At 46.9% G+C, this 25,039-nt stretch overlaps 1 protein-coding gene and 1 non-coding gene across 3 annotated transcripts in view; both read right to left on the bottom strand.

The window, feature by feature from the left end:
• Positions 1-4,820: 4,820 nt before the first annotated feature.
• Positions 4,821-4,894, bottom strand: Trnat-agu (transfer RNA threonine (anticodon AGU)). The gene has a single exon. It is a non-coding gene; the product is annotated as a tRNA-Thr (tRNA).
• Positions 4,895-21,246: 16,352 nt separating this feature from the next.
• The window catches only part of LOC144143513 (isobutyryl-CoA dehydrogenase, mitochondrial-like), a 53,625-nt gene continuing 49,832 nt past the window's right edge, over positions 21,247-25,039 (bottom strand). For both annotated transcript variants that reach the window (XM_077675292.1, XM_077675291.1), the window contains exon 11: positions 21,247-21,476. The gene's annotated coding sequence lies outside the window, so the exon portion shown is untranslated. The remainder of the gene's footprint in view (positions 21,477-25,039) is intronic.

The following is a 25,039-nucleotide window of genomic DNA, read 5'->3' as shown; positions in this document are numbered from 1 at the left end:
TATTTAAAGCGCATCTAGAATGTCTTCAATTTAGAAAAAAAACTTAACATAAGAATAAAAAAAATTACCGGTTTAGGTGACATCGGTAGATATCAGAAGCTGAGGCAAGTCCGCAAAAAATCCGTATTAGGGTAGCGCGCGCACTGGGGACGAGATTTTTTTTTTTTGTTAGTGCCTGTTTGTCTTTCGTTATTTCAACAACAACACGAAAAGGAAAATATAAGTTTACTAACAGTCTTTAGAGACAGTATTCTTTGGTTTATTCCTGAACTTTCGTGTCTAGTGACGCGCCACTGCTGTCGGGGCTACTCATTTGGACGCTAACTGAGGTCCGGGACCTCAGTCGCTAAATGTCATTCGGTATTCTCGTGTAGCGTCAAATTTATGACATTTAGAGCGAATGACATTCGCTGTAACTGTCATTAGATCTGCCGTGTGACAGGGGTGTAATATGTGCAATGATGATTTCTCTGGTTTCATTGCAAGCGCCATCCCATGACGGTGTCGAACCGCTTGTCAGGAATTATGCCTGTCCTGGGGTTTTTTGATCGTGGGATCGAGTATACTGCGGCATAGCTGTATTCATAAATGTGGTGTAGTCAGGAATCTTGCAGGTGCCTCGTGTTTCTTTGAGTATGAGGGTGAGAGGACGCAGAGCGAGAGAGGACTGTTTTGGGAAGGTTGGGGGGAATTTAGAATGGCCTGATCTGTCTTTCCGATTTTCTGGACCTTCAGGACATCTGCTTGCTCACAGCGTAACCAGCTTAGAATCGCCTCATTGCTATCCGCGGGGTCGACTTGTATGACGCCCCGAGTAGTGTTCCCAGACTAAGGGGTCAATTCTACCACCACATCGATCGTATCAACTAGCGTCACTAAATAAGCTACGCTTAAGAGTACCGCCACTTCGTACACCCGGAAGCGCCTGGGGGCCATTTTGTTTGTGGCTTGCAGTGTTGCCATCTCTCCCAACGAAACCACCGCGGGTTGTGACGGGCAGAGTGTGACCAACCGCTTTAGCGTCCGCGCAGCAAAGAGAGAGAGAGAGAGAGAGCGCGAGAGAGAGAGGCGCCCAGAAACAAAATGGCTGAGCCCATATGTAAACAAATATCACGTGGTGCCGACCGACCCCTGAAAATCCTGGCGGCACATAACAATGAGAGAAAAGAGTACCGATACTCTAAAAGCCTTTACTTAGTGACGTTAGTCTCAACCTTGCCGTTGTGTCGGAGGGTGAGGTGGTCAATTTGCGCGAGGCGAGCAGCATGATTCTCATCATAAAGTGAAATATGAGCAATGTTGGCCGCATTGTCGAACGTGGCGGCGGCCATTTCGGCCAGTTCTGCCCTCGGAGCCGTGCGTCCCATTACCGTGCCTATAGCTTGGCGGGGAATTTTACTTATTTGGACTTTGTTGAATGGTCTTAATTGTAGCGTGTAGCGCGACCGACTCACCTGGTCTGTGCGCGTAAGCCTCTTCTTCTTCGGGATATGGACGCGATTTCTTTAGAAAGGGTGAACGCAGCACTTTGACATAGTGTGTAAAGGTTGTAATATTAGATATATGTGAATGTTTCAGTACAACACGAGTTGGTATGTTGCCCCTAGTCGTACATGAGAACTTCTGATAATTCAAACAAAATCCTGGGGTCCCTTCGATTTGGAATTATCGCGAGTCAACTTAGCGACGGAATGCAAAAAAAAAAAAACGTTCATGTTTATTTCGCTACCTGCGAAGGATGCACACCCTTTTATCATTCTTCCCCTTCTCTTTCTCAGTGCTCGAACGGATGGTCGGGGCCAGAGGAATGCGCGCGATCTTTCACGCACGAGTGAAAGGCGATACGTCGGCGGGTAGCAGCAGAGTACGCACATCAGGCACATGCAAATTCATCTCGGCATCGGGCAGCTTCCCACGTGAACTACGTGGGCGTTGCTTTCTGCTCACTTCGCGAATCATACCACCGTGCAGACGTCACTAGATGCTGGCTCGGTTCGCCGATAGAAACGTTGAATTATGCAAGAGTGCGGTCAACTTTCGCTCCCGGGCTTGAGTGTCGCAACGCGGAGCTTCTGTGATAGAGTTCCTCGATTCACCCGCGTACGCCGCGCAGGGTGGAGACACGCATACGTTGGCGCCGCCATTTTGGTCACTCGCTCGCCGCCGAAGCAAGTCATTGTATCAAGACCGCGCTATAATTATCGCCGCAACGCGGACTGGCGAAGATTGAATCATCTTATTTGTTTCGCGTTGCTGCCATGGGTTTTGTGGGAAGCGAAAAGAACAGCGCGTTGAGCACTTTGACCCAATAGCGGCGGCACGGGGCCGTTCAAAGGGTGTCTCCACCCTGTACGGCGGCGCTGTTATCGAATCACCCTATTCTGTGAAGAGTGTGCGCGCACCCTAGCGGTCACGCTGGTTCAGAAGGAGGCGGGAGTTGAAAGTGAGTAAAACCTGTCTGAGCGTGGAAATAAGGGCAAATTCCTTGGGTATTTTATGTATATCAATTATCAATAGGCGTCATTTTCAAGGGAAAACATGACTTAGACCTCAAGCTCATACGTCTCACCACTCGGATATGCATGCTGAGTTGTTTACTTATTCCATGGAGGAAGACTTATCCACAGGCGCCATTTTGAAGGTCAGTAGAGTCGAAATAGAGTGAGAGCGAAAGTGAGGTAAATCTGAAAGCGAAGTAGTTTATAATAGACTGATGGGGTCCATCTATTCCTCAGGTAAAATCACCTAAGCGGATGTCAGCCTGAACGTTGATAGTGAGGAGAGGTGGAGCAAGCTCGTTTGGGTTTGGGGCGAGTTCGAAACCAGTGGTTTCGTTGGCCCCGCTCTGCCTTCATTTAACTGACTCGACTCGGAAATCTATAAATTGGGTGAAACGTGAGAAATTTCAACTTTTGTCCTTTTTATATTTGGGAAAAAGCCCTAAATCCTCGTGAGTCGAAAGTCTAAAACCCGCGGTTGTGCTTCGTCTTCATGCATGCTCCTTTGAGACGTTCCGTCGGACGAAGCGAGATGCGACTACATACGTGCCGAGCAGAAAACCCGCACTTATGCGACGCGTACATCTCCGCAATTTCTTGTTACTTACCTGTTTCTTTATTTTTGCGGCGTCGTGCGTGTGCAGTTCGGTGCGTCGCGCGACGATTTGACTGCACAGCCCGCACAGCCGTGTCCCAAATGTCCGGGCGTAACGCCGTCACGCCCTGCGGCGAAATCCATTCGCGCGCCGCTAAGCGCTGTGCTTGACGTCCGCGCCCTCTGCTGACACGCCGGAACTGGGATCCACACGACGTGGCGCAGGGCTCTACTCTCTCTCCACTCCTTTTCATCCAGCGGCCGCGCTCTTAGGTGCTACCGCCTGCATCTGTGCCTGATATAAAAGAAGGAAGCAAACAAACGCGTCTTAATGTTTCGAGCGTGAGGGAATTGGGGGGAATCGCTGCAGAAAACTGGAGCCAAATTTTGACATCGTTCTCCGAGGGCAAAAAATAGCAGCGACACGGAGGGAAAAGGGGGGGAGCCACGTTGGGGTCTTGTGCATTTCTTACCGGTGTCTCGGTCTATTTAGAGGCTGAGCGTTTACTCCCAGAGCAGGTAACACGAAGAAGACAAATCTGCACTGCTACTGTCCATTATAGTATAAGGCAGCAATTGCATTTATGCCTTTTAATCAGAGCAAATGAGATACTCTAGGGATTATGGTAAATTTGTTTATTTACATAATACTCCAGACGGATGAATGGAATGGCCAAAGCAGGACAGGCAAGGCATTGAATATTTGTACTCATACATGTACTATTATGAGCAATATGAAAGGGAACACAGGAACGCGCGGCAAACAGCCTCGAAACAGAATCGGAGCGATATGCGGATATCTCTGTGAAAAACAAAGCTGGAAAGGATGGCGCTCTTCCACTAACGGTTGGCACTCCCACCACACTGGGCTTCATACAAAGCAGCAGCTTACGTCATTTCGCGATAATATGGTATCGTCCGACAGTCGATAAGTCGCACGGCGGGAATGGGGACAGTTGTTAGAACAGCGTCCTCCTTTCCACTTTGTTTCCCACGGCGGCCGCTGCGTATGACCCATAGCTCGGTCTGAGGTTGTTCTCAACGCGTTCCTGTGTTTCCTCTCATATTGCTCATGATAGCACATACATGCAGAATGCCATCAAACACTGCAATGCAAATAGCAACGTAAACACAGATACTTCGAAAGAGGCGTAGGAATAAAAAGTTCAGTTGAGAAACAGAAATTTTAACACATTTGAAAACAGCCATAATAAGGTGCCCAACCCACTTAAGAGAGAACGAAGAGAAATCGTAAAAATAAAGCCTCGACCTAACCAATCAATGTTAACCAATGCGAGCAACGTTAACTCGCGTTCACAATGCATATGGCTTAAAATCCGACCAAAATGTTGTATTTAACTGAGGCTTTTCCATTTCTTTTCGTCCCAGTTGCGAGAACCAAACTTGATTGTAGGGCTTAACGCGCCGATGCAACGCAGGAGATGAGGCGCGCCCATTGGGTGCGCCATAGTGGAGGGCTCCGGATGAATTTTCACCAACTGGGGATCTTTAAAGTGGGCCGAAATCTCGTACACACGGGTGTTTTATGCTTTTCGCCTCAATCAGAAAAATGGCCGCCGCGGCGAGGAATGGAACCCGCGACCTCGTGCTCAGCAGCGCAACGCTTCAGCCCCTGAGCCACCGCAGCGGGTATCAAACTGGTGTTAAATGTCACAGAACACCGAGAAAGAATGTTAAAAAAGAAAAAAAAAGAAAAAAAATCAGCCAGGCACCGGTGAGATTCGAACTCACGATCTCCTGTTTACTAGACAGGCGCTTTAACCAACTAAGCCACGGCGCCGACGGAACCCCAATGCCTTAGCAGTGCAGAACATCGTGGGAAAAAAAAAAAAAAAAAAACTGGCCAGAAGCAAGATTGCATTTTTTTAATCCGCACCCTTTCACATCTCTCCAAAGTGGACCGCGTTAGCATGTTCTACAACGTGCTAACGCGTGTTACAGAACCCGCGGCATCCCGATTCGCGAACTCCGAGTCTGTAGCTCGAAGTCGGCATCTGTGCTCCCAACTTCAGGCGTTAACGCACGTAAACTGATGAGAACAGCACGAGAGAGATCACGCCAGTAACCCTGGGCGAGTGTTCTCGAAGGTCGAAGTGACCGACGCCGATCGAGCGCTCCCCACGAGGCGGACGCTGACGTGCGCTCGGTATTTCTTGTATTTATCTGCGAGCTCCCCACGTGGCGCAAGCCTGGACGAAGCCGGCTCAACTGGGCTGAGTTTTTAGGTGTCGCTCAACGGCGGAACTAAAAGGTTAAACAGCTCTGCCGTTAAACGTAACTGGCGCTTTAGCGGGGCATTTGTGAAAAAGTCAACTACTTTTTAACAAACAAACCAACAAACGAACGACTGAACGAACAAACAAGGAATAATCAAGGCCTCTCAACAAACAAACAAACAAACAAGGCTTTTCAACTAACAGACAAAACAAACAAACAGTCGGGCAAGCCGCAAGGCTTTTCAACGAACAAACAAACAAGCAAGCGAACAAACGAGCAAGCAAGCAAACAAGGCTTTTTAAGAAACAAACAAGCAAACGAGCAAGCAAACAAAAAGGCAAACAAACGTACGAGCAAGCAGGCGAGCAAGTGAACAAACAAAAAATATTGATACGCGCCCTGTCTTCAAAGTTTTCCCCCAACTATTTTCTTTTTTTGAATACTAAATTCGAAAATAGTGGCACAAGTCGACAGTTGTGTAACCTAGCCAGTGAACGCTGGATTTCTGGCTCTGGCGCAAGGCTCGTTCGCCCACCCGCTGACTTACGAGTCCCGACAGTGTGATGTTTCATTTACCAGACCTTCCCCCCCCCCCCCCCCCTCATCTCCCCCCTTCCCCTTTCTCGGCAAGAAAATGCACAAGACTCGCGGGGGGGCTATGACTCAACCTTCGATTCTTCATTTCTGTCATCAGCTTCCCTTATTGCTTGACTGGGCGACGCCCTCTAGATAACAATGCCTCCGCGAGGTGTCGCAGCGGTAAGACTACACTACCGATCGTTACACCCTCATCGTTGGCCTGTGTCAACAAACGTCGCAAAAAACTTTTGGTGTAGTCATTCGACTTAAACAACAAACTTCACCGAGTGCACAACCCGTGGGTCTTGTACCCTAAAGGTTGTTCGCTTGCGCGGCAGCGTGGATGCAGTTACATGCACGGTGTCGTAAGCTCTTACACCGGAGCCCTCGCTCTGAACACAACCATACATTTACTCTCGACGCCGTGCAATAGTACCCGCCCCGAGCCCCGACAAAAGACGTGCCTCTTTTGCCCTGAAGCTTCACCCCGAAGCCCCATTCGAACGCTCTTTCCTCCCTTTCTGTAGCTCCCCCTTCGTTGGCTCCTTTGTGTCGAAACCACCTTTGTCGGGGCTTCGATTCAAGCAGGTATGACGACAACGCCGAACAAAGGCGGCTGTTCAAGGTGCGGGGTTGTGCAGGTCGCTCTCCCCAGGTTTCCCAACACTTGAGTCCTTTTCCCGACCCGCTTCCCTCCGTCATCTTCGGGCATTCGTCGAACAAAGCCGGGCGTTTGCGTGCGCGGGAACTTTAAAGCCCCTCTTATTCCCCCAAAAATGTATTAGGGCTTAGGGCTGGCGGGGAGCTGTAGCGAGGGACGAATGTCACGCTTTCCTTTCAACCTCTTTCTAAGAAAATATTTTCCCTTTAAAAGTTCTCCAGAGATTGCCGAGGGCGATTTCGGGCCTCGGGAGTGCACGGCGGTGCTTCGGATTGCGGTCGTTAAAGTGTCCCCATTTTCGCGGCTTTGTGCGCACGCCGCGCAGTTGTTCGCTTTGAGGTCGGCGTTAAAAAAAATTAAAAAAGCGCGCGAAACATGTTGAATGCGAGAGCTGCCGACACGGGACGTTCTTTGGGCTTTGTTCGCGAGCTTATTGAGAAACGTTGCTCGGTCGATGCAGTGCAGTGCGGAGCAAGGTACAGTGCGGTTCGCTGTTAAAGCGAACAAGACTGCGTATTTCAGAAAGTCTGTTAAAGCTGACTCGCAGGTGTGCAGAAAGCAGGGGAAGGAGTGCCTCCAATATTGGGCCTTCGTCACAACCGGAGGCACTGAATACGCGAGCACACAAGCTTCACTGCGCATTTTACGAGCGTATGAAATGAATTCCTGTGTTCCCTTTAACAGTGGACTGCACTGTACATGGCTTCCCCAACGAGAGCCACTTCTATTATTCGCTCTTTCCAGCGACGCTAGTGACGCCGCGCGGAATTTGTTCGAAGCCGGGAGATGGTGATCGGCGGACCGGTCGCTCCGGCGGAGGCGGCCGGCGGCATCCGTGCGGGCTCGCAGAAGCGACAGGAAAATTGTAATTGCATATATAGTACTCGACAATGCCGTATAAATAATCGGGAAATATAGACTGAACGAGCGTTCATATTCTCTCAACTTTGTTAAAGCTATATAAGCTGCATTTAAACGAAAGAGTTTGGAGACTCATTGGTGTCTGCTGCGGCCAAAAATTGAAGCCCTTCCGACCCAAGCGTGCGTACGTGGGGCATTAATTATTCTTTACTGAATTACGCCTGCCACATTTAATAGTTATTTGCGGCGAGGACGCTGATTTTGTAGGCCTTTTGCATAACCTTGCGATCGCCTTTTTAGGTTACTATTTACATTCACTGCCGCAAAATGTGTCAACCGATCTTCGCTTATATGTGTGATTAAATTGGCTCAATTCCACTGCTTCCAAACATAAGCAGCAGAGGCTGTCCAATCCGCTTGCTTTTATTTCAATAAAGAAACGACTTAAAACTTTTTGCACGCGAAGGCGAGAAGCAAATGTGGGATGTGTTTATTGATTAATCATTGAATATCGAAATAAGTGTGTCTAAGCGAGATGTTTTAGAAACGACAATACTGTAACTGCGTCTGGTAGTTTAAATGCGAGCTCTTGAATGCATTTCGTAGACCCCGTTTTAGTTTTGGTAATAAGGATCGACGCACTTGAAAATCTTACCGGCAGTCAAATCAACACAACGTAATTTCAGCCGTAAATTAGTTTTTAACGTAAATTAGTTAGTACAAGACAGTAGCACACCTGTAAAGTACTGCCTGTAGTTTAACAGTGTACGCTTCAATATCACACGCCAGTGTATGCTACATGCACGCGTAAATACGTGGGCTTACAAAATATTTTTTTTTTCATATAATGCTAACACGATCGTTTGTACACCACTTGATACGACATAATGGGAGCCTCTTTTTCGCCGTTTGACTACTCAATGTCGTAACTAAGTTTTACTACACCCAAGCAAAACACCGCAATACGCACATATCGCCCGCGCATGGTGCGCACGGGCTTCTGTGTACCCACGGAGACGAACTCGCCTAAAGTAAAACGTGCACTGATGGACGTACACTGCAATAATGTCCCAAAACTTAGCGTTGCACATTCTGTAGCAGGTTGTTTGCCCAATAAGACGGGGTTGTTCTCAAACCACTTCCGTGCGGCCTGGGCCATGCATGCACAGCGGATTGCCTCGCACACAGCGCTTTCTACACCGCAACAGACACCCTGAAACGAATCGAATGTTGTGTTGTCTCGCGATCAGCAACGTATGCATCCATTTATTTTTCAAGCAAGTAGTTGTTTCAAGCGGAGCAATGGGCTTTCAGGCCGCTACTGATGCTGGCACGCATGTTGCTACGGCGGCCCGATCACCGTCTCGTCCGCCATTGCCGTTTTCCGCAGCGCCACCTGTAGGGGCTGGAAAGAGCGGATAGCGAAAGCTTTCTGAGTGCTACCCACGACGTCCAGTGAAAAAACTAATACATTTCCCCATAGGAAAAACTCAGAAAATAACATTTCAGTGGATTCCCGGGCACATTAAAATAAGAGGAAATTCACGAGCTGACCGACTAGCAGCAACCGCTCATTCAAATTCCACGTGTAGCGCCGTGCCTTTTACCAGAGGTGATGTTAAAAATTATTTGAAAAACTAAGGACACACATTACTTTGGAAACCAGGTTGACCGATAAATATCGTTCATCGCTGTTATACTAAGTGGACACGTACCTTACATACCCGTGTGCGCCTCATCTGGGTCGTTCGGTCGGCTAATACATCGCCTTCGCCTTGACGTGGCCTACACCAAGAAATTTCTTTACCGTATTCGATTCGCTGATGACACCTGTTGTGCTTGTGGACACCAAACTGAAGATGTGCATCATGTCCTGCTTGAGTGCCCTCTATATGCGACCGATCGGAAAAAACTAAGTGATAAGCTTAACCTGCTATCTCGGACACCCCTATCCTTGCCGAAACTGTTGGGTCCGTGGGAAAATGTACGCAACCAAACGAAAGCCTTCCTTGCCTTAAGGGAATTTTTTTCAAATGACGAAGATGTGTGAACACTATTAAATGCGTGCACATTCCTCTGAAACGCTCTGAAATGGGTGTGGAAACACACAAGGGTGTTATGTATATTGGCGAAACTATCTGTGTCGCGTCGTGGTTGTCGTCTGTATATAGATGTGTATAGTTCTCTTGGTATTTTTTAAACTATATTCCACTGCTGTAAGGAATCATGTATATATATATATATATATATATATATATATATATATATATCAGGGTGTCGAACCGAAAAAAATACCGGTTCGGTTACGGTTCGGGTACGGGTGAAATAATTTCGTTCCGGTTCAGTTCCGGTTCGACAAAATCACGTACCGAACCGGTTCGCGAACCGGTTCGGGAGCTTGAACCGGTTCGCGAACCGGTTCGATGAGTTGAATTGTCACTGAAATTAGAAAAAAAAACATTTCGTAGTTTAAAGCGACAGTAAAATCAAAACACAAACAAAAATTCAAAATGCTGCTGTTCCCCAAGGGCAGTGGCGCAACTGCAAAGCAAACTTTAAACAATCACGAGATATTAGAAAAACAAATGAAGTGGTGACGATTTACCACCTACTTTCTCATCCAGACTTTATGTTGTCCTAGCGACTATTCATAAAACCACCGCCAAGAGATATGACGGTGGGATATATTTTCTGCCCTTTCATTTTTTGTTGAAATCGCAATCGTCGCTATGGAATCGCGCATCACGCTAACCTTGAAGCCTCAAATTTAGGTCTGCGTACGGGCGCGTTCAAATATCAGCGCTTTATACCAATGGCGCACATTTTTTTCATATTTGTAACAAAACAGAAAAATCCTACTACAGGCACATAAATACTACCAATGAATTAGATCATTTCGTCACACTGAATAATTTGTTAGCTGCCACCTTATCGAATGTGTTAGCCACACTTTTGTTAAAAGTAAGCTTTAGTTAACGCTCAGTCACTGCAATACTGCTCTGACCACTGCAATTCCTTTTGCGAAAGCTATACTGGATGTGTGCATTACTATCAGTATGTCATCGTACCGCCTGACCCCCGGCCATCGTTCCGTGTGCTACATTGCGGAATCTTGTAACAGATTATGCTGTTGCAAAATGAAAGGGAAATTTGACACGTGGAGCATGAGATGAACTTTTTCGGCTAGACGCTCTTTAATTCGTCCACAGCAAGTCCCCTCCGGCCCGCCACGGTGGCTCAGTGGCTAAGGCACTGCTGAGCGCGAAGTCGCGGGTTCGATTCCCGGCCGAGGCGGCCGCTTTTCTGCTGGAGGCGAAAAGCAAAAACGCTGGTGTGTACGAAATTTCGGCGCACGTTAAAGATCCTCAGGTGGTCAAAATTAATCCGGAGCCCTCCACTACGGCGGCCTCCTCGCCTGTGCTGGGTCGGCGCGTTAAACCCCACAATCAAATCAAATCAGTACTCCCCTCCGGAACGAGTAGCACCGGAAGTAATGTAGCGAGTTGGGCAGCCAGCACAAGTGCACCTTCGAAAAAAAAAGCAGATCTAAAAGAGACAAAACTGCAGAACAAACAGAAAAGAGAGAGAAAGAGAGAGAAAAGACTTTATTTCCGGTCAGACTAAGACCTATTGGTGTTCTTCAGCCAGAAGAACCATGCTGAGCTGGTCGTCGAGGGCCGCCGACGCCAACCACACCCGCCAGTTGGGAAGAGGAGGGTTAGGGTAATGAGGGGACTGCTGGGCGACTGGACAGGAGAAGATGATGTGCTCAACATTTGCGTACGTACAGGCGCAGTTGGGACAGGATGGGTCTGAGCGACGACGATAGAGGTAAAGGCGTGCCGGAGTGATTAGAGTGTTCAGCTGAATTGCCCGAAGGGTGTGTACTTGTGCAGTAGATAAGGAAGTGTGGGGTGACGGAAGGGTCTGAAGTGAGTGTCGGAGATGCTTGTAGTGTTGTTTGAGGGTTTTCTTGTAGAGATATGCCTCGTCCGCTAAGGGCGGGGAAGGCCAAGGGATCACCGGCGCCCGGCTAGTAATCTCGCGGGCCAGCTGGTGAGCCAGCTGATTGCCGGTGATCCCTGAATGGCCTGGCACCCACACCACAGCAACCGAGGCAGGGGAGAGGAGCGAAAGAGATTCAGATATGTCGTCATGGAGATCTTCGGGAAGTCGGTTGTCGCGAAGAGCTCGAATCGCCGCCACAGAGTCAGAGCAAATGCGATAGCGGGGAGAACGGGGTTGCAAAGTGAGTTCTCTAGCTGCGTGGACGATCGCCGCCAGTTCGAGTGCTAAGGGTGAAGTAGGATGGGAGAAAGGGCCTGCTGTGGAGGTGATTGGGGGGCCATTGGAGCTAGCCATAATGACACAAGCAGTGGAGCCCCGAGTAGGGTTATATGCGGCGTCAACATAGCATGTGACAGTGTCCGGAGAAAAGGGTTCGTGGTGGTGGGCACGAGCTCGTCGTCTTCCCTCGTGAAGGCGTGGGGTCATGTTGGACGGAATGGGGGCACAGCGGAGGTTACCGGGAAGAGGCCGTTGGGGGTTGTGCAGAGGAAACTCAATTGGCCGAATGCCCGCCTGCTGCAACAGCCAATGGCCCTGCTTAGAACCAGACAGACGGCCCAGCTGTCGATCCCTGTGGAGGCGCAAAAGATCGGGAAGAGGAAGGAAGAGACCTGTGGCGTATACTTTCTCTGTAGATGCGTGCATTGGGAGATGCAGGGCAGCTTTGTAAAGTGTGTTAAGGGCAGACTGAACCCTTCGCAATTGTGTCTGGGCTAATGTGCAATATGGGAGAGAGTACAAGATTTTGCTGAGGGCGAAGGCTGTTACCAGTTGACTGGCTCTGCGTTCATCGAGACCACCACGCCGCTTGACAACCCGTCGGACCAAGTGAGTAACTTGTTGGCATGTGGTGATCGTGGACTTCATGACATGGGTGAAGGAATGGTCTTGGAGGGGAAAGCCCAGAACACGGCAGGAGGAAGCACGGGGGACGGGGGTACCATCAAGGGTAAGCGACAAGAGCGGGTTCACAGATCGTTGATATTTAGAGCCGGAAAGCAAGAGCAGCTCAGATTTTTCTGGAGCTGCTTGCAGGCCTGTGCGGGCAAAAAATCGAGAAATGAGGTCAAGGCCTCATTGCAAAGTGAGTTCCACCTCCCCTGGAGACCCATGAGTGCACCACAGTGTAATATCATCGGCGTAGAGAATTGAGTGAAGGTTCGGGATCTCGGACAATGCTCTGGCAAGAGGGGAAAGGCCGAGGTTAAAGAGTGTAGGCGATAATACAGCTCCTTGAGGAGTACCGCGAGTGAGGGTGATCGGTGGTGATAGTGTGTTCCCCAGCCGGAATCGAGCCGTTCGGGAGCGAAGGAAAGAACGAACGTAAGAGTAGAGATGGGAGCCACAATTAGTGTCTTGGAGGGGGGACAGGATAGCGTCGTGAAGGAGGGTATCGAAAGCCTTGCGAACGTCCACCGTCACGAGCCCATGAACTTGGTGCCCTGAGGGCTGAAGGAAAGTTTGCTGAACAGAAAAGATGATCGCTGGGCGAATGGGACAGTGTGACGTACCGGCCTGCCTTTCTGCACATGTCATCTGCTTTATTAGTGTTTCTGCTTCCAAGACAAGGTCAAAGCCTGCAGTTCCTTGCCAAGGGATTAAGTGCGCACCTTAACAGTTTTCCCTGACATATCTGTTGTTATTTACACTTGTAAAAAACGGAGCTTGTCCACTGTACTGTCCTAAAAAATGGTCGTGGGTAAGGGACATCGAAGCCACTTGTGGTCAGCAGCAAGCGGTTTAGCCACTGAGCAGCTCCTGCGGTCACACTTGTCAAGTATTAACAATTTGCAGGTGTCGGACCTTTTAAAAAAATTAATTAATGCAAAACGTTTGCACACATCGGGTATGGGCTTTCGCTGCTGCGCACTGGAGCACTCCTGCAGCCTGATTGTTCCACTAAAGTTGCAGCTATGGAAGGGCAAAGTCGTTTTATATCCCCTGCAAGCTGCGGAGAATGACATTTCGTTTGGTCAGCTTGCACTACGCTCGCACTTCCAGCAGCAACAGACCATTGCTACATTGGTGCTCATTCATTTCCCTTGTTGTTACATAGAGCGTGATAGTGTTCAATTGTCTGGAGGAGAAAGTGCGCCAGCGGGTACGAAGTTGATGGTACGTGAAAGAAAAAAAGGCCTGAATTGCATTGACTGTGCAATGTCAACAACGGAGGGTCGAACCGTTTCGGCATGAACCGGTAACCGTTATTTCTTTTTCGGTTCAGTTCCGGTTCGGGTTCAGTGTGATCAAAAAATAACGGTTCGGGTTCGGGTTCAGTTCCGGCAAAAATACCGGTTCAGTTCCGGTTTTCGGTTCGGTTCGGTTCCGGTTCGACACCCTGATATATATATATATATATATATATATATATATATATATATATATATATATATATATATATGTGTGTGTGTGGGTGTGCTTGTGTACTACACAGAGCAAGTAGTTACGGAGTACGCATCTTTCATCCGCTGCTGTCTCAATGTACTTAATCTAACCCCTTGTGGTTCCTTAGGGCAAGTATTGTACCTTAGGGCAAGTATTGTACCTTTTGTATACTCCAATGCCTGGAATAGCCAGCTCCTGTTTGGGTTGGAGCTAAACTCTCCAATAAATAATTATTTCTTTCTCTCCCCATAGACCGGCTGGTCGACCGAAGAGCCCTGATCAGCTGTCTCAACACACGGCGCGTTCGTGAAACCGGGCTTCGATTGTGTCAAGACGCTTCTCGAAAATCGCGAAAAGGAAACGGTTTTAGATAAGACAATGCACGCATCGATAAAGCAGAAGGAGTACAATAGTATACCCTCGTCTCATGAGCCACGTATCGGTATGCATTTAGATCGTTCGTGGATGCGTTTACTTGTGCGCGAAAAGTCGTCGCTTAGGTTCATAGGCGTGCGCACAGGGGGGAAAGAGGGGGGGGGGGGGCGCCAAATTTTCCCCATGCCTTAACTCAATCGAACCTGTCCCATAGGGTTATGAGTCGACCACGCGTGTGTTTTGACGATCATGGCAACCGAAGAATCCTCGTGTTACCTTCCAAAAGCTGTTTACTTTCAGCCCCGGAAATGCGGGGACTAAAAGCAGGTCGCTGTGAGAACACGTTATCACTTAATTTTCATATTTGCAGCTACTGCGGAGCTTGCTCTCCTTATACTTTTCCTCGAAAATAACGTCCTAGTACTGAGCAAAATAGCCACGTAAAAAGAGTTTCAGAACAGGCCATATTACCTTCTTAAATTCTTACGAATTTCAAAAGCTAGCATTTGAGCGGTACGCACGGGAACCACGTTGCAGTTTACAAAAGACAGATGTGCACATGTCATATGTTTCTGTGCTTTAGGGAGAATGGAAGTTCTTTCGGCAGCGCGTTGTGATATTGATGCCGCATCCGCCCTGGGACCGGCTCCGTTTTCCGATGTTACACATGAAAGTAAAAACTTCTGCCCAGACATATTTTGTAGGTGTTGCAATACCATTTCGTTGAAATAAAAATTTTATAACAATTCCTCGTCTTTCCACTGCGTTCTGACCGTTAGGCCTTCAGTGGGAGGAGGTCGAGAGTTCCCGAGGGGTGGGGGTGGGGCGCTCAGGTAAGGCTTAGCCCCCCCCCTAATCGAGAACCCTGCGCACGCCTATGCTTAGGTTCGTTCTTGGTTTGCGAGTTGGGTCTTCGAAGGTTTGGCGGTCGATTGGACGCACCTTCAGCGAAGGTTGGGCGAACTTTTACCTTTCGCGTCTCTCTCAACTTTATTTAGGAAGAGCCAGCGAATTAATCTTCAATTCGTCATTCAACGGCGGATTGCTCCCGCTTCTGCGCTTCACAGAAGCGCGGGCATGCAGCGCGGCGGCCTGGAGTATCGACGCAGCCCGCGCAGAAGCGCGTTGGGGGGCGTTTGGTGATTAATCACGCGCTCAGAGTTTGATGTATCCAATGTTTATTTCGTTATAAAAAAAACATTTTACATGCGTAATGGCAGAACGTTGAGTGTTCGCTATAAAGCATAATTCGGTCTATCCGAGTTCGCTCTATCCTCGCACGGCCACTACCACTTATATTCGGTTTTGACCATAGGCGGAGACTACGGGCGGGGGCGGGGTCTGCCCCCCCTCCTCCCCCTCCCTGCGATTTTAATCCCTGTCCCCCCCTACTTCCCAAAGTGTCATTACCAGTGTAATTACCAGTTGAGGTCTCTTTAGGGTTGCCTCTTCCTTTTCACAAACTTTTATTGGGGCTAAATGCTTACTGCATCATTGAGTTGGCGCAGACGTGGACGGCTTATTTTCATACTTTCCATTTATTCCTTTGAATCCGCACTATAGAAGCGCACTAGAAGCATATGCCCTGTCCGTGTGTTGTGGATTCTCCGGGGCATGCTTCCTGGCCGCACAGCGGCAGATCGCGTCTGCTACCGAAGAGACCTCCCACAGTCACTACCTGTCTGCCAGTATCTACCGTAGAACTGCTGGTGGAAAAAGAGAACCTCCCCCACGTCACGCGTGCTTTACTTCCACCGCGTGGAACTTTTCTTGCACTTCTTGTGATGTTTGTAAATGACAGCCAACTACGGGTGCAACTGGTAGTTACATTTGCGATTACCCTAAAGCTGCTACTTAAAGGTGCAGGTGCTTTGTGAGCCTGCTTTCTGTCGCAAGGCTTACTGTTGTCGATTTTAAATCCTTAGTTTCGGCTACACTTGGCAGCAGTGATATTTCTAACAATTTTGGTTGAATTTGTGATGACGGAAGTCTCACCTTAATTCTGTCAAGACCCGGATGTTCTGTGACAAATTTTGGGTGGAAGCTTGGTTGTCCTTTACAAGCGTATCTGGATCTTAGCCATCACTTGTAGAAGGATTTCAGTAGTTAGGTTTTAGTAAAAATTCCCGATGTATGCACATTTTTACACAAGCCTAGCTGTCTGCATTACATAGGTTCCCACGAACAGCAGCTGGTAGCGCATAAATATGCAAAGTGGATAGTGCTATGTAACAAATACATACTTCTGTAGGCTTACAGAAATATGGGAGAAAAAGACAGCATTTCTCCATTTTCTAGGTGTGCGTAAGTGGTGATTTTTTTGCTTTTGAAGTGAACACAAAGTAAATATTTTCGAATCAAACCGAATATTTAGCAATTTACAACAAAAAAAATGAAATTTACAGTCGGGCAAACTTTAGTAACTAGCCTGTAAAAAAGACAACAAAAAATGAAATATACAGTCGGCAACTTAGTAACTAGCCTGTAAAAAAGTAAAAGGGTCGTTTATGTGCATTTAAAATTTGCATGGCATAAAACAAACGCGCAGAAGATATCCTGCTTCTTTAGCTTTATTATGCCTGGGTTCGTTAGGCCTAGCGTCACAAAATAAAGGCTTTTAAGCGTAGCTTATTTAGTGACGCTAGTTAGGCCTATATTGTGCTAGCCCATGCCTTGCACCGTATACGCAAGGGCTGGGGACCCGTCAAGCTGGGCGTGCCGTTTTTTAATGCGGAGTATTCTTTGCTGAGTACCCCTGCCCTCCCCCCCACCTCCCTGCCAGAAGCGTGTAACCCCCTGCATTTCGATAAAATTGCAGATTTCGGAAAAGTTTAAAATGTAATCGTTCTAATAACGTAAATGGAGAGAATTGGTCGGACGAAATTTTGGAAAACTAAAAAAAAATAAGAAAATATTAAAAAAATTACGGAAAATGCAAAACGTATGGCATTTTTCCTCTGCCCTACCAAGTCAAACTGGGCAAAATAAAATCTCGAAAATCTTGAAATATTAAACTTCACACGGAGGCAAATTTTATCTCGTAGTGACCTCAACCACAACTGCTTCAGTGAACTATAGTGTGACTATATAGTGCAACACACTGCATGTTTTGTCAAGCTACATGATTAACAGAATTTCCCAGTGAAGAATAAATGTAAATGAAAGTTTCATGAACTTTGATGTATGCTCTAAGATAAAAAAAACATGGCGTATGGGGCAACGCAACACATGAAAAATCTGCCTGATTTACGGAACAGAACAGGCATGCTTCCAAGGTGTGATGATATATCCCTGCTTTCCAACCCTCTGCTTGCGCATTTCTTTCCGTGTACTAACAACGCATGAATTTCACTTTCCAAACACACTTGCTCCATTCACAGAAGAATCTCTTTTCCTTGAGGTGAATTTTATGCCTAATATGAACGTATTAAGAGTTAAGACCAAAACTGACTCAAGTGCCTAATAAAAACCGGGCAGGGTCTGCAAATAATCTTCGCCAGCACAGTGTAAATGCTTTTCTGTTAGGAGAGCTTTATCATCATTCTCAAGAGTATGAAGGTACACAAGATTGTCTTTCCTACGTCATCATTATCATCATCACCAGCCTATCTATGCCCACTGCAGGGCAAATGCCTCTCCCATGGATCTTTAATTATCATCTGTCCTGTGCTGACTGAGACCAACTTATCCCTGCTAACTTCTTGATCTCATCTTCCCACCAAACTTTCTGCCAACCCCTGCCACGCTTGCCTTCTCTAGGGATCCACTCTGTTACCCTTAATAACCAACGCTTATCTTGCCTTCGCATTACATGTCCCGGCCACGCCCATTGCTTCTTAATTTCTACTAGTATGTCCTTAACACGCGTTTGTTCCCAGACCAACTCCACTCTCTTCTTGTCCCCTGATGTTACACCTATCATCTCCCGTTCCATTGCTCGCTGAGTCGTCCTGAATTTAAGTTGAACCCTCTTAGTGAGCCTCCAAGTTTCTGCCCCGTATACCGGTAAGATGCAGCTGTCATACACTTTCTTCTTCAGGGACAATGATAGGCTGCCATTCATTATCTGAGAATGCCCGCTGAACGCACTCCACCCCATTCTTATCCTTCTAATTCTCTCTGCCTCATGGTTGAGATCCGGGGTCACAACATGGCCGAAGTAGATATATATTCGCTTCCCAATTCCACTGCCGCACCACCATTCTCAAACCGCTGTGCTCTCCCGAGGTTATTAATACGCCAATTAACTTTTCCATGTATCATCTACAAAAAAAAAATTCAGTGCTTTTCCGCTCTATGAGGAAGGATGACAAGCAAAGCCGGGCGCAGTCCAAGCAGTGCACAAAACAAAACACGTTTGTTTGTAATTGTGCAATTGAACATGCTTCCTAGCTAATTAGCAGAATGAAACTTGCATGCAAACACTAGCATTTTATTCTAGCGGAAAAACATGGGGCTGCCCGATTCCTCCCACGTTGTAGGCATCGTGCTCGACCACGGGAGCAGGCTCAGGGACGTCACATCGGGTCACGAGAGGACCACACTAAAATCTCCTACCAGCATGACAGGCTTGTCATCGGTGAGTGCATGAAGCCTGGCTGTGCGTGCATGCCCCCTCCCCTCCACCCCAACACCTGTGCACACATGAAGAGGCTACCGGTAATGTACGCGCGCTTAGACAGGAAAGACAACCCTTCAAGGTGCTGCAGTCTGGAAGGGAAAAAATTACACCATCTTCCCGTAGGGGAACCCCGAGTAGTATGCGAAGCAGCCATGGGGTCGATTGAAGTTCCCATTAGTTTTCAGTTCGTCATTTCCGTTGACGTTCAGCTTCGCGTGCCTTCGTTGTATCAGTAGCTTCTTGACGTTTGTATGAGTGAAGGACACAAGGCGCGTTCGTAGCACACGCTCCCGTCTCGGTTTGTAGCGCAGTGGGAAGAGCGCCACGTACCTCCCGTTGCGGCCAGAGAGTCGTGGGATCGAAACCGGGCACCGCTTGGCTATTTCTTTTTATAGTGGACTGGGCTGACGTCAGCCCAAACGCTGACGGGGCTGAAGAGACGTGCATGCGCAGTAGAGTGCGGGCGGCGGACAACGACAACGAGGAAAGGAGGGACACAACCCCGAGCATGAGATGCTTCGCATATAAAACACCAGCCGAAATGTCATTCCAGCAGTCCTTCGAGCTCTTGGGGGTGAAAAATTTCCGTTCTATGCCAAGTTGTCCACACAGACAATTTGTGGAAACCAGGGCACATACAGCTTTGCTTTAAAGTGGAAGATTACGGATAAAAAGGTTGTGCAATGATATACAAACGAAAGGCAAACACAAGAATATGAACCAGAACTCAAAAATAGTGTAATTTCTTAATTTTTTTTAATGCAAGTAAAATTGATGCGTGGCTTAATTGCAACAAAGTCGGCAAATATGACGTTGCAAATACGTATCAATAACACGCCATCATTTGATTTCCACGAAGAGTATTTTTCAATTGTACGTGTTCTGCTTGATATTTTCGTGTCTGTATTTCATTTTTCAATGAATATACCCTTTGCCCATCATATCATTATAAAAATGGGGACTGTGTTATTAGGCAGCCGGGCTTTTTATCTAGATAGTGCTGAGAAGGACAGGTTGAGCACTACATTACTATCAGGATGGGAAAAGATAAGCAGGAAGGTGGAGTTGGTCAAATGCCGAGAGATAAGAGGCACTACACAAAAGCAGCACCTTTCTCTTGTGTATTAGTGTGTCGGTTTACGCTAGTTGTTGTGGGTAATATATGGTTTTATTTAGTGCGAAAGGCGGGAGAACATGAGAGCAAGACGAGAAGAAAGAGAGGCAGACAGTCCCATGGTTTTTTTACTCTTTGCGCTAAACAAAACCATGGCTCCGCTGCTGTTAAGCCGCACATCACTGGTGCAGTGTGGGAAAGTCTATCACCGATAGCGGAGAGTGCTGATGCATGTTTATGGCCATCGTTCACAAGCACTAAGTGTTTTGATGCGTATGGTGCCCAGCTAGTTCCGACTCACTGCAAAGAATATGTTTTGTTGTTAGCAAGGCATTTTTCGTTTTCAACAAAGTACTATTTCAAATACTTCGCAAATTTGTTCAAAATTTTTGAATACTGCTACATTTGATTCAAAGCCATATCGAATATTGCGTTGTTCACTTCAATACTTGAAAGTTCCGAATATTCATATGCCCCTACTGGCATTTCCCATTTTTGTACCCTAGTTCTTAGTGATAACAGGCAACACGGCTTTAGGTGCTTGGTTAGAATTCTACTAAACCATACGAATTTATGGCCATTACTGCAATGTTCTGTTGGTGACCCCAGATTCAACAAGGGCATCGGTAAATTTACACAAACATTTGTACACCCCAGAAAAATCCATACCAAGTGTCCTCACAAATGTCCTGTTGACGAATTTCTGCATGAATTATATATACAGAGAGAGAGAGAGAGAGAGAGAGAGAGAGAGAGAGAGAGAGAGAGAGAGAGAGAGAGAGAGAGAGAGAGAGAGAGAGAGAGAGAGAGAGAGAGAGAGAGAGAGAGAGGCATCACAAAAGTTGGTGTAATGAAATTGCTATAAAGTTAGTTACCATAACACACCATTTCAAGCAACAAAATCTTTACAAGAGCTGCAACAAAAGCTTGCCGCTTCATCAGGGAAGAAAGTGTTCAAATTTTCGAAACCAATAAAACTACAATTAAAAGTTGTTCTGAGCCATTTCATATGTTTTAGCCCACCACATGCACATTTCGGAAAGTGCTCAATTTGCAGTAAGTAATGTCAACACAAACAATCAAACGATACATTTAGCAATGCAAATATCATGCTGCTGCATTGCCCGGCATATTATTTTCAGCTCTGAATCTGCTAGAAATTCAACAAGGCTAGGTGAAGCAATCATAAACCTCGAAGCTGACCTAAAAAAACCCATGCAGAAAAATGCTGAGAAATGAGACAGCAGAATCTTCATGCTATTCGTTTATTTACAAATTCGCATCGTTTAACGTATTCACTTCACAGTGTACACTGTATTTTCTTTACATGTAGAGATCGTAACGGCAAAACAGACGATGCCAACATGATCAACACTTGGCTAACATGCCATGCCGCGTCTTGTGCAATCTTTTAGTCACGAAACTCAAAAATGCGGAGTTGCAAATGCAAGTGGAACAGCCGGTCACCAAATGTGCGCACCCTGTAAAAGCCAAAAAAAAAAAAAAACACAGCATGTTACAAGTCACGATTACGATTTCAAACGCACTGTGAACAGACTTGAAAATTGTAGGTTCAGCTCCTCGTTTGATAGAAATGGTGAGAATATTAAATGTGACGACCTGTTTATTAAAGATGTTAGTTTTTCTTGGGCTACTGAAACATGAAAATTTTGTCTGTGTCTGTCTGTACCTCAATTCAGCCACCCGGCCACAAGTTAAAATCAAATGTCGAAGGAAAAGTTAATGTAGGCAAAACATTTCGAACTGTTAAACGGTAACACTCCTCATACTTATCAACATTGCTGAGAAAAAAAAAAGACATTGGGAGAATTTTAGGCAAAATATCCATACATAGGTAGAGCTCGCAGTGTTCTCTTAATTAAAAATATATGTGGACTTGATATTGAAAATTGATTTTAATTGAAAGTACATGTGCACTTCATATATGTGCACTTGATAAATAAAAAATGCGCATTGAAAACATTGTTTTGAATTAAAAATTCCAAAAGAGCTTTTGCCCAAGCCTAGAGCTCGTTAACGGAATTCAGACAATAACGAAAAGCTCCAAAAGATGGTGTGCGAGCTGCGGAATGCGGAAAAAATTGAATCGACTTTTCCGCCAAGTGAGCAGGCATGCAGCCGATTTTTTCTAAAGGAACACTAATGATTGAAATACTCTTTGTTTTAATTGAAAGATCACGTGTTTTGTAACCTTCTCGGCTTTTGTTCAACAGCAAACAATGCTTTGATTCTGTAGAAATAAAAAACTAAATCTGTTATTTCGCTCTTGTTTCACATCAATTTTTATGAGACTGTGATGACTGGTGTCCAGCTCTCAAGAAACAAATAGCAGACGATAGAAGCCAGGTGGGTAAGGAAAGAAGAAGAGGAAATGGGAGATGCCCGGCGAGAGCGCACAATGCTTAACAGAGTGAGGGCGGACTGCATACAAAGAAGTCATTACTAGCAAAAAAAGTACTGCCGCCTAGGGTAAGCAGTAGAAACTACTAGCATCATTTACCACGAAGGCTGCTGATGGCCACAAACGTCGCTTAGCCAACAGAACCAGTAATCTTAATTAAAGGGGCCATGCAAACAAAACACAAGTTTGGTTCATTCGAAAGGTAGCCTCGTTAGAATCGTACTGACATAACTTTTAACGACCACTTCAGTCAAATAAGCTACATAATTAAGAAAAAAGGGAATGGGCATGCGACCCACTAGCTCATTTCCCGCAACAGAACCTAGGGTGTCATATGCCCAGCTGTGCGACTGGCTGAGGCCGGCAAACCAAATGCAAATTAGGCACGGCTTACAAGCTAGCCAAATGAGCTATTTGCGCTTAAATATAATGCCTATTCATTATACAGCAGTAAGAATGGTGCGGTAAACAATGAAAGTTGCGAAAATACACGTAAGCATAGAAGTACCGATGCGCACTGCTGTTGGTACTGGGCACACTATGCTTTCTTCAGCTGCACAGCAGTTCGCCGCTTTGGAGTTGTCTTACATGACACTGGCCGATTGGCGTAAGCGACGTTGTCTTAAGTGACCCTCTTTATTGTTTATTGACAAAAACAATGTTCAATAGCGGTCTGTCTTGGTGCCATGGCAAGAGGCGGCACTAAAAGCCACCTTTGTCGAGCATACCCCATGTTTCACAAAACGATTACTTTCTACCATAACAAAAACAACCCAGGAGTAAATGCGGTCAAAAACAAAGCAACAAAGCAACAGTGGAGAATGGTCCACCACTCAGTATAGTAGCGTCATCTGGGAGCACTGACGGCAAGCAAGGCTGCAGAGTAGGGGTGTGCGAATATCAATTTTCTAATTTCGAAGCGAATTCGAATAATAAAAAAAATTTCGAATCGAATACTTATGGTTTTTTGTAAAATTAATGTTTTCACCATCTAGAGACACAAAAACTGCAACTTTATTGCACAACAAATCGCACAAAGTAAAATTAGGAATTACACAATACCATTGCACTCAACAGATTAAGGTCTGCACTCACTTAAATGTTAACATGGAGAAAGGTTAACTGCTCGACATGTTCGGGGAGCAGTGCAACCTCCTGCTCGTCACCACTTTATCAGATATCGAAAACAGCCGCTCACTTGAGACACTAGTAGCTGGCATGCCCGAGCCCGTGCACATTGCCGCGCGCTGATACAGTAAAATCTTGATTATACAGTGTAGACCGCTTATAACGTATGTCGCGGGAGCCGCAAAAATCCGCACTATAAGCGGTACCGCACTATAACCAAAACGTGCGCGAATTCAACCAAATCGCCACCTACCTCTCAAGTCATCCTAAATTTTTTATCACCCGAACGCACAGCGCCTAAAAACGAAGGAAGGGTCTCTAGTTCGTATTATTTTTAACATCAGCCGCTGCTGCCGGGTCTCACACATTGCAAAAGCGCGGTCTTACAAACGGCGAGTGCGGCTTTAACTTCCGTTGTGTTTGTGTTTCGAAAGACCATGGCTGCGTTTTTTGCGTCTATGAAGATGCCGCAGGACATGATAAGAAAGGCCAGCGGGATTTTTTTTTTTTACCCCACCTTGCGTTCACGATGCCGAAGGCGGCTGCTTATCAGCGCAACGTACTGGTGGTGGAAATCTTCGCGCGGCTCGCTTGTTCGGGAAGAGCGGTGGCTTATCTGCACAACGTTCTAAAGCGTGAACCGCATGGAGCGATTTCTCGCGAAAACGTGCAGCGCACGCCGCAAGCGCGGCGACGCCGGCGCGAGTTTTAGCAGTACGTTCGGTAGCAGTTCCGTTGCTACTGGGTTTACCGGGACCCGACTGCGCATGCGCGCGTACGTACCGGGTTCTTTCCGTAGAGTGAGACGGAAAACGTGTTTTAGCACTCCGTAGCGTCGTACCGTTCGTTCCGTGTGACGGCTGATTAGCCGAGTAGTTGCAAAAATCCGCACGCTAAAAATACGTAAATAAACAACGCAGTTTCCCCTAAAGCATTGCAAATCTAAAATAAATCGCGCTCGGCCGGACGCATTGTGAGGCAGGGGCTGCGGTGGCGGCGACGGCACCAGAGCGAGCGCAGGTGACGACATGGTCGCGCGCCGTTCACGTGGAGGAATGGCCTTGGCCTTGCCCGATTGAAACGCTAGACAGATGTACAATTGGTACACGCGATTCGTATGCGACTGATCGTTACGACTGTCACCACGACTAGTCGTACGCGTGAATTTGAGACACATGGCCCGATGCGGGTGTGCGATGCCTCGTCGGCGCCGCTCCGCCCACTGTTTTTGCACCATGGTCAACTACGACGATCGCTGAGCTGAATTTGTAGATTCCGCGGGTTTGTACGCAAGAAATGGATAAAGCAGGCAATCGTGAAGCGTTTTCTGCATCGGAAACAGTCCGCGCACACGCCGGTCGCGCCTGCCAGCTCGGCACACTCAGCGGCTCGAACCGGCGCAGACCACGGTAGCAACCGCTTGTCGCTGTTCTTCCAAATCAATCTGATCACTAAAACGAAGTTCCACCTGCGAGAAAGTAGGTGTTAGTGTGG

The sequence above is a fragment of the Haemaphysalis longicornis genome, unplaced genomic scaffold (assembly GCF_048455015.1).
Source record: "Haemaphysalis longicornis isolate Haplotype H1 unplaced genomic scaffold, Haemaphysalis longicornis Haplotype H1 scaffold_6, whole genome shotgun sequence".
Lineage (NCBI taxonomy): Eukaryota > Metazoa > Arthropoda > Arachnida > Ixodida > Ixodidae > Haemaphysalis > Haemaphysalis longicornis.
This window is presented reverse-complemented; position numbering and strand designations above follow the sequence as displayed.